Source organism: Eriocheir sinensis, unplaced genomic scaffold (genome assembly GCF_024679095.1).
Source record: "Eriocheir sinensis breed Jianghai 21 unplaced genomic scaffold, ASM2467909v1 Scaffold681, whole genome shotgun sequence".
Lineage (NCBI taxonomy): Eukaryota > Metazoa > Arthropoda > Malacostraca > Decapoda > Varunidae > Eriocheir > Eriocheir sinensis.
In genome coordinates, this window is record NW_026112033.1 from 77,561 (window position 1) to 88,151 (window position 10,591).

The following is a 10,591-nucleotide window of genomic DNA, read 5'->3' on the forward strand; positions in this document are numbered from 1 at the left end:
TCTCTTTATGGGAATAGCGTCTTGCGGGCGTCTTCGATACTACTTTTGTTTTTGTTTAGTCTCATTTGTCCTAAAAGTAAACACTCTTCGAGAATACACGGTCGACAAGCTTCTAACCATCATCTCCTAACTAATTCGATCATTCTTTTTCCGGCCTCTCTCTCCGTCTCTCTTTATGGGGGCGGTGTCTTGCGGGAGTCTTTAATGCTGCTTTTTCCTTGTTATGTTTCCTTCTGAAGAACACACGACCGACCAGCTTCTCCTAACCACCAACTTCTAACTAATTCAATCCCCCTTTTTTTTTTCTTTCCGGCATCTTTATCCGTCTCTATATTTATGGCAACGGCGTCTTGCGGGAGTCTTTGATACTTTTGTTTTCTCTGTCTATCTTTACTTCGTCTATCTTTTCTTCTTTTATCTTTTCTCCGTCTGTCTTTCTTCCGTCATGTCTTTTCTATTTCTATCTTCTCAGCGTCTGTCTTTCTCCGGCTCTCTTTCTCCGTTTGTCTTCCCTCCGTCTGTCTATAATCCGTTAGTCTTTTCTCCGTCTATTTATTTCTGCGTTCATCTTTATTTTTAACCGAAACACGCGTATATGTAAACACCGCCAATACCTAGCAACACATGGCATAGTACAGACGTGTATTTTCAGGAGCAGGAACATTAGTGAAGCCACCGAATCTCTCTACCCTACTTAACATGACTTAAAATCTATCTAGCCTTAAAACTATCATAACCTAAATTAACCTAAACTAACCTGACCTAACCCAATCTATCCTATCATTAACTCACCTAACATGATCTTTCCTTAATACTTTCCAACTTTTTACTATCTGTCTGTCAGTCTGGTTCAACGCTATGAAAACAAACGTATCTATACACAGTGCAAATACCCAACAACAAAAAGTGTAGTATAGAGGCATATTTTCAGGGGCAGGAACGTTCATCCAATCCGTTCACAGCCTCGCTCTGGCCGGGCAAGGGATGGATCGCGAGGGTTCCTGATTTTTCACAGTTCTATTGATGAAGGACCGGCGAGTGTTGACTTGGTAAACAGCACCGCGTGGGAGCCGGGCTACAGGTGTCCGCGTGACGGCTGGGCGGCTCAGGGATCGCGATGGCTTTGAATGGCGGACAGAAATTAAGGCTGTCGATGTGATGAACGATTGGTTGGCGTGTGAATAGAGGTGAAGGAATGCCCGTACACACACACACACACACACACACACACACACACACACACACACACACACACACACACACACACAAACACACACAGATAGATAGATGGATAGATAGATAGATAGATAGTTTATTGACCACAGTTTGTCATACACAATCATAAAATCAAGCAAGATGCATAAAACTCAAATTAATTAAACACGAACAAAATACAGAAACACACATAATAAAACCGCAGTCCAAAAATTAAAAACTTAGTGCCAGAAAAAAAAAAATCAAAGCCAAAGTTAAGACAAAGCAATAAAGATCAGTAAGATAAATAAAAGTTTGCGAAACACAAGTTCAAACTAAAAACAAAACTAAAACGCGCATGAATCCCTTATCAACATGAACCAATTACTCCTCGATAAGTTAGACAACAATTAGAACATCAGGACACAGCTATAAAATAAATAATAAAAGTATCCCATTAAACGAAATTATAACTTAACTTAAATAGTTACACACACACACACACACACACACACACACACACACACACACACACACACGCGCGCGCACACACACACACACACACACACACACACACACACACACACACACACACACACACACACACTGATTGATTGAATGACTAACTGACTGAATGACTGAATGATTAATTGTCTATTACACACACACACACACACACACACACACACACACACACACGGAGAAGTGTTACTCTGATTGGCGGTGACACGACTGAAATAAGCGAAGATGTCTGGGTGTGTGTGTGTGTGTGTGTGTGTGTGTGTGTGTGTGTGTGTGTGTGGGGGTGGGGTGTGTGTGTGTGTGTGTGTGGGTGTGTGTGTGTGTGTGTGTGTAAGCAATTTCAGACAGCAAAGGAGGGCAAGAGGAAAAGGAAAGAAAATACAAAGTCACATCATGTAAATATTTCCCGGAACAAAAGATTGAAGCAAGAGTAGAGCAAGCAAACACACACACACACACACACACACACACACACACACACACACACACACACACACACACACACACACTGATTTATCATGTGTTATATAGTGTCAAGTTAAGAAGCATCAAAGTGACTCCTAACACTGTTCCGCTTATGTCGTGTCAAATAAGAAAGTGTATAAAGCATCAAACTACCTAATATATGAAGGACACACATGCGATCATAGTCCTGGACCCTCAGCAACGCCAGAGACAAAGTGCAAAATAGTATCGAAGTGACTCCCAATACTGTTCTACTAATCTTATGACGTGGCAAATAAACAAATAATCTAAAGTATCAGAGTACCTAATATATGAAGGACACAAGTGCGATCAGATTCCTCAACACAGTCACGCCAGAGAGACATCAAGAGAAAAATAGTATCACAGTGACTCCTAATACAGGTCAGGTGGTCTTACGTGGTGTCAAACAAAGTATCTAAAGTATCAAAGTAGGTAACTTATGAAGGAAGTAAATGCGAGATTCCTGGACACAGCCACGCTACAGAGACATCAAGAAGAAAATAGTAACAAAGTAACTCCTAATACTGTTCCTTTGGTCTTATGTAGTGTCAAACAAAGTATATAAAAGTACCTAATTTATGAAGGACACAAATGCGACAAGATTCCTTAACAGTCACGCTACACAGACATCAACGGGAAAATAGTATGAAAGTGACTCCTAATACTGGTAAGCAGGTCTTACGTAGTGTCATATAAACAAAGAAAATTATCAACGTACCTAATTTACGAAGGATACAAACGCGAGCAGATTCCTGGACACAGTCACACTAGTACAGAGACAAACATCTAAAGAGGCAAACAGACAGAGTTCATTGACCACAGTTTCCATAAAATTTAAAATACGTTTATGCTAAAAGCTTCACTAATTTTTTTTTTTTTACATTAAAGGAATTTTTACAGTAAAGGAAGCAGCTCAAAGGCAACAAAAAGAAAGTGTAGAAAGAAAAGCCCGCTAATCGCTGCTCCTATAAAAGAGAAAAGTAAAGAATGGCCAAAAGAGAGGTCTATTTCGGGTGAAGGTGCCTTGACACTCTCCTCTTGAAAGAGCTCAAGACGAATACATTTATAACACTCACAAAGTCATTAAAGTTGACCATACACGTGTAATCTGGCACGAAACACGGCACACAGAAATCGACGAAAACTGGCAAACAAAACGAAACAAAACAAAACATAAATTAAGTCGAGCACAGTGACTCCTAATACTGGCCTGCGGGTTATGTAGTGTGAAGTAAAAAAAGTATCATGCAAATAATTTATGACGGACACAAATGCGAACAGATTCCTCCGACCCAGTTACGTAAGACAGACATCAGGAATAAAATGGACGATACTCGGTCACCTGAAATAGACATCAGGAGTAAAATGAACGACACTCGGTCACCTGAAATAGACATCAGGAGTAAAATGGACGACACTCGATCACCTGAAATAGACATCAGGAGTAAATAGACGACACTCGATCACCTGAAATAGACATCAGGAGTAGATAGACGACACTCAATCACCTGAAATAGACATCAGGAGTAAATAGACGACTCTCGATCACCTGAAATAGACATCAGGAGTAGATAGACGACACTCAATCACCTGAAATAGACATCAGGAGTAAAATGGACGACACTCGATCACCTGAAATAGACATCAGGAGTAAAATGGACGACTCTCGATCACCTGAAATCAATATGCATTCAGAACCGCCGCTGTAAATCATCACCAGCAGACCAAACTATTCTTATAAACTATTCTTATAATCCTCTTGTCCCTTAACGAACTAATGGACCGCTGCTGAACTTAGAAGGAAAAAATGTAAGCTGTCAAAAGTATTAAATTTGCACTTGTGAAATTATTACATGAAGAACTACAATTTTGACTAGTTTTTCACGATTTTGACAAGTTTTCAACGATTTTGACAAGTTTTCAACGATTTTGACTAGTTTTCAATGATTTTGACTAGTTTTCCGATGTACTCTGCAGCAGTAGAGTAGTAGTAGTAGTAGTAGTAGTAGCAGCAGCAGCAGCAGCAGCAGTAGTAGTAGTAGTAGTAGTAGTAGTAGTAGTAGTAGTAGTAGTAGTAGTAGTAGTAGCAGCAGCGGAGGTCGTAACAGTAGCAGCAGTCTTTCCCTTCACTCACAGTTTGAAGGTCTTTTCGCGGCGTTGTTTCGAGTGTCTGAGAGGCGAACAAAGAGCTGCTGTGTGTGTGTGTGTGTGTGTGTGTGTGTCAGGGCACCACGCCGCCACACACACACATACACACACACACACACACACACAAACACACTACAACACTCCCCCGTCAGGTTCTCGGCCCAGCCCAGCGCGGGGCCGTGGCTCTCGTGGACAGTAACAGCTCCACCCCACTCCACCCCATCCTGACTAAGGGTCGGTATTATAAGACACTTTCGCTTCTCACATCAGCTATTTCTAAAGGTCAAAGAGGGGATCAATCGGGCTCTAACGCATGTTTCTTTAGGTTCATGGTGCAGAAGAAGGGTCAAACTACCACCAGGATCATAAAACTACTCCTACATAAACCCACAACTCCTACGAAAGCAAAACCTTGGCAATTATGTGAACTTGGGCGACGAAATGCTTAGTAATACGGCCTCTTATGTTGCCTTGGCCCGCCCCGCGCCCGCCCCCTGACCGCGGCCATACTTCACGGCCCTGTTTATAACCTAACTCACCCCTCACGACCCCCACGCACGGCGGCTACTTCGAAACAACGACCACTCCAAGACCTTATTTTCTCTCTCTCTCTCTCTCTCTCTCTCTCTCTCTCTCTCTCTCTCTCTCTCTCTCTGTTTTTGTCCGTCTGTTTGTCTCTCTCACCCTCAGTTTCTCTCTCTGACTCGTACTAATCCACCGCACTGATCATTTTATCCTTTCCTAAGCGTTTCTTTTAATTAATCTTGTCTTTAATTGCAGCCAAGCCTCAACCTCCCCATTAACTTGATATTTGTAAGAGTATCCAACGTGTGTGTGTGTGTGTGTGTGTGTGTGTGTGTGTGTGTGTGTGTGTGTGTGTGTGTGTGTGTGTGTGTCTATAAGAGAGAGAGAGAGAGAGAGAGAGAGAGAGAGAGAGAGAGAGAGAGAGAGAGAGAGAGAGAGAGAGAGAGAGAGAGAGAGAGAGAGAGAGGAAGAGAGAGAGAGAGAGTGTGAACGAGAACAAGAAAGAAAGGGGAACAAAGAGAAGTGGAGGAGGAGGAGGAGGAGGAGAAGGAGGAAGAGCCTAAAAGTAGATACATAGGAATACATAGGAAGAACAGACACCAGAAGACCTGTCGGTCTATGGCGAGGGTGTCTGTTTACTACCGCTACTACTAGTAATCTACATGTGGTAGGACAGGACAGAATAGATGAAGGCTCCTCCCCACCCACCTCTCCCTCCGGCAACGTGCCGGCAGGAAATAGTTAGAAGAGAACACCATGTACCTTTAAGTATGGAGTATGCATCTCATGTGTGGGGGGGCTCCACTCACACAGCTCTTCTGGAGAGAGTGGAGGCTAAGGCTCTTCGTCTCATCAGCTCTCCTCCTCATACTGATAGTCTTCTACCTCTTAAATTCCGCCGCAATGTTGCCTCTCTTTCTATCTTCTATCGATATTTCCACGCTGACTGCTCTTTTGAACTTGCTAACTGCATGCCTCCCCCCCTCCCGCGGCCCCGCTGCACTCGACTTTCTACTCATGCTCATCCCTATACTGTCCAAAGCCCTTATGCAAGAGTTAACCAGCATCTTTACTCTTTCATCCCTCACGCTGGTAAACTCTGGAACAATCTTCCTTCATCTGTATTTCCTCCTGCCTACGACTTGAACTTTTTCAAGAGGAGGGTATCAGGACACCTCTCCTCCCGTATTTGATCTTGCTTTCGGCCACCTCTTTTGTTTTACTTTAGGAGCAGCGAGTAGCGGGCTTTTTTTTTTTTATTATTGTTTTCTTTTTTTGTGTGCCCTTGAGCTGCCTCCTTTGTTGTAAAAAAAAAAAAAAAATGGCAAGTTTCGGAGCGCTGGAATTTGTTTGGTTGCTCGTCGCTGTATCTTTTCTAGCAAAACTTGATCTTTGATAAAGTTCGGTGACCAGAACTGAACGGCGTATTCTAGGTGTTGTCTTACTAATGCTAAATATAATCTCTTCATAAGTTCGGGTGATTTATAATCAAAGTTTCTTGAGATTAATCCCAACATCATATTGGCTTTTTTACTCGCTGCAGAACATTGATCACTCATTTTAAGAGTGTTACTGATAATGACACCAAGATTTTTTTCTTGTTTTACTTCGCTGAGCTCATGTCCTTGAATCTGATATTTAAAGTTAGGATTTTTTCACCTATGTGCATTACTTTACATTTACCTACGTTAAAACTCATTTGGCATTTTTCGCTCCAGTCGGCAAGTCTTATTAAGTCTGATTGAATATTCTCGCAACTTTGACTGTTCATTACCGTATCGATAGAGAAGGAGTTGCAATATTTTACTTCCCGAGTGGCTTCGTGCAAGGCCATGAGGAGGAGGAGGAGGAGGAGGACGTGGGGGAGAGGAAAGGGAGCGCCGGGGAGGGAAATACGCTCTCGGCCGCTTGAAGTCTCTCCCTCTCTCCTTTACTGCCGGATTTAAGAATACACCGGCGATTGTGTGTGTATGTATGTATGTATGTATGCATATAAGTAGATTGGAGTGCTAAGGCGGAACACTGTAGGGAAAGGGGAGGAAGGGTTAGGGGAGGGGAAAAGCTTGGTTTAGTCTGCCTTGAAATTGTGAAGAGAGCGCTACCTTTTCTATTTTTTGAGAGAGGGAAAGAAAGATGGGAGATTAGAGGGAAGTAAAAAGTTAGTATGTATGTCTATAGGTTAGTAGGTAGGTACTAACGGTTTCAGGGGCCGTGTTCCCCTGTTTTTCGCAAATAGAACTTTAACAAAGCGTCGGACAAGGATGTTATTTTGGCAGTGGATATTTGAGACCCCGACCTAATGGGCAAAAATATGATTTGGTGTCACATGTGGATAATGAAGCACTTATAAGAGTAAATTTAGGGTAAACTTGGCTAAAAGTTAAAGGAACTGTGAGCGAGGCTAGCCCCGTCCCGCTCATCTCGTGACGTCGATATGACGTTTAGCTCTGACGTATGAGTAATCATCCATCCAACCAGCAATTATGTCTTACTGCTTCACACACACACACACACACACACACACACACACACACACACACACTGACAAACACACACACACACCGCAGCAATATTCAATCTACTGTAAATATGGATGTTCCTTATATGGACTATCAGTTTGGGAGAAACAGTTTTCCTCGAAGGAAATTACTTATCCTTTACATGAAAAATGTGACTCTTGGTAGTACATGCTGCATGTATGTAAGCGAGCAGTAGTTTCTGGTTTCATCCCCATACCCAACCTTTCCTTCCTCACACAATCATTCCCACCCAACTACCCAACAACACCTTTGTCGTTGGCGGGGCTAGCCTCGTTCACAGTTCCTTTAACTTTTAGCCAAGTTTACCCTAAATTTACTCTTATAAGTGCTTCATTATCCACATGTGACACCAGATCATATTTTTGCCCATTAGGTCGGGGTCTCAAACATCCACTGCCAAAATAACATCCTTGTTTGACGCTTTGTTAAAGTTTTATTTGCGAAAAACAGGGGAACACGGCTCCTGAAACCGTTAGTAAGTAGGTAGAGGTATAATAATAATAATAATAATAATAATAGTAATACTAATAATAATAATAATAATAATAATAATAATAATAATAATAATAATAATAATAATAATAAACGGTTTATTAAATGATAGCAGCTGTAAAGCTGAAAATATACACGTTACTAATACACTTTTGAAATATAATAGAAAAAAAAAAGGAAAAAGGGAAAATGTACAATATGAAAGGGATATGGGGGTCTGGGGTGGTGGGGGGGAGGTGAGGTGGTGGGATGCAGTACGCTGGTGCTGTAGGAGGCGGTGTTTTTTTTTCGGATGACGGGTCAGGTGTAAGCCCAAGGTCAACCTCAGGTCAAAAAGGGTCAGGGGTGCAGGTAGAGGCGGTGTCGGCCGTCACTCAGCTTATGGTCTTAGCGATGACCTGCTATTCTATCCAGCCGGTGTGACAAGATAGGAAGAGGTGGACCGCGCGGCAGTAGGCGTGGGGACATCTATATCGTCTGCACTGCCTTGTATGTTGAGCGGCGTGCTGATTCCCCCAACCATGAGTCCACCTGAGTGACGGGCCTCAACACTGCACTGCACCTGAACCGAATTCTCCCAGCACCATGATGGTCGGGCTGGTGTACCTGGGGGCACCTGGGGGCACCTGGGGCGTCGGTTGGATGGTAAGGCCGCGTCGACGTCACACCGGCCATTTCTACTCTTCAGTGTCTTCACGGCACCACAAACGCACTGCACTCACTGTCTGTCACCATGATGTCACAAAAGTATCGTACGGTGTTGGGTTTTGATGAAAAGGGAGAGGGGGATGGAGGGGAAGGGAGGAGGCCAACAGGCTGGCCCCGGGCTGCTCCTTTCGGAGCGCCGTGACCCACGTCTGACCTCGGTCAGGTCTGGGCTACAAGTGTGTGTGTGTGTGTGTGTGTGTGTGTGTGTGTGTGTGTGTGTGTGTGTGTGTGTGTGTGTGTGCGCGCAGGGGCTTTTGGGAGTGGCATCAAGTGAGTGTTTGTGTATGTAGGAATGTTTAAGTGTGTATGTATGTTGGTGTGTATGTATGACGATGTTTATAGTTGGAAAGTTTCGTTTAGTCGGCGCAACATCTGTGGTCATATGCCGGAGAGAGACAGAAGGAGAAGGAATTATAAGAGAGGGGAACAGATGCTAGGAGACGGGACACAACCCCCGATTAATACTGCTGGGTGGACAGGCTTGAAGGTGTGTGTGTGTGTGTGTGTGTGTGTGTGTGTGTGTGTGTGTGTGTGTGTTTGATACTTAGTTAGTCAATTTGTCTGTTTGTTAGTGTGTGTGTGTGTGTGTGTGTGTGTGTGTGTGTGTGTGTGTGTGTGTGTGTGTGTGTGTTTACAGCAAAGGAGACAGCTCAAGGGCACATAAAAAAGGAAACAATAAAAAAAAGCCCACTACTCGCTGCTCCTAAAAAAATAATCCAAAGACGTGGCCGAAAGAGAGGTCAATTTCGGAGGGAGAGGTGTCCTGATACCCTCCTCTTGAAAGAGTTCAAGTCGTAGGCAGGAGGAAATACAGATGAAGGAAGATTGTTCCAGAGTTTACCAGCGTGAGGGATGAAAGAGTGAAGATGCTGGTTAACTCTTGCATAAGGGGTTTGGACAGTATAGGGATGAGCATGAGTAGAAAGTCGAGTGCAGCGGGGACGCGGGAGGGGGGGAGGCATGCAGTTAGCAAGTTCAGAAGAGCAGTCAGCGTGGAAATATCAATAGAAGATAGAAAGAGAGGCAACATCGCGGCGGAATTTAAGAGGTAGAAGACTATCAGTATGAGGAGGAGAGCTGATGAGACGAAGACCCTTAGCCTTCACTCTGTCCAGAAGAGCTGTGTGAGTGGAGCCCCCCCCCCACACACATGAGAGACATACTCCATACGAGGGCAGACAAGGCCCCTGTATATGGACAGCAACTGTGCGGGGGAGAAGAACTGGAGGAAACGGTACAGAACGCCCAGCCTCGAGGAAGCTGATTTAGTAAGAGATGAGATATGAAGTTTCCAGTTGAGATTTTGAGTTAAGGATAGACCGAGGATGTTTAGTGTTGAGGAAGGTGATAGCTGGGTGTTGTCAAAGAATAGGGGATAGTTTTTTGGAAGATTGTGTCGAGTGGATAGGTGGAGAAACTGTGTTTTTGAGGCGTTGAAGGACACCAGGTTCTTCTTGCCCCAATCGGAAATAATAGTAAGGTCTGAGGCTAAGCGTTCTGCAGCCTCCAGCCTTGAGTCGTTAAGTTCCTGAAGGGTGGGTCTTCTATTAAAAGAAGTTGAATATGTATGTTATATGTATGTGTCTGCTTGCCTGCTTACCTGTCTGTCTGTATAAGTCTTGTAAGCATTGTTAGTCTTCTAAAGCCCCAAATACACTGCCGAATTTTGGTTCACGAATGTGCGCGAATATGCAAGTCATCTTGTGTCGTGGACAAGTTCAGCATCTTGCTTGCCTGTTCTTGGCCGTTCGGGGACATGTCTGCGTCCACCGCGCGCTTTTTGGCAGTTGGTCACGACCGCCACGAAAGTTTCATGTTGCATGAAAAATTCGCGGCCGTTCGCCGAATGTGCACGAATGCAAAATGGACGCCGAATTGTAGCCGAAATGTCGCCGACATATCCAAGACAATTCGGCGTCCGATTTGCGGTGCTCGGCGAATTGTCGCCGAATTTTGACCGTTGAAATTTTAATTTT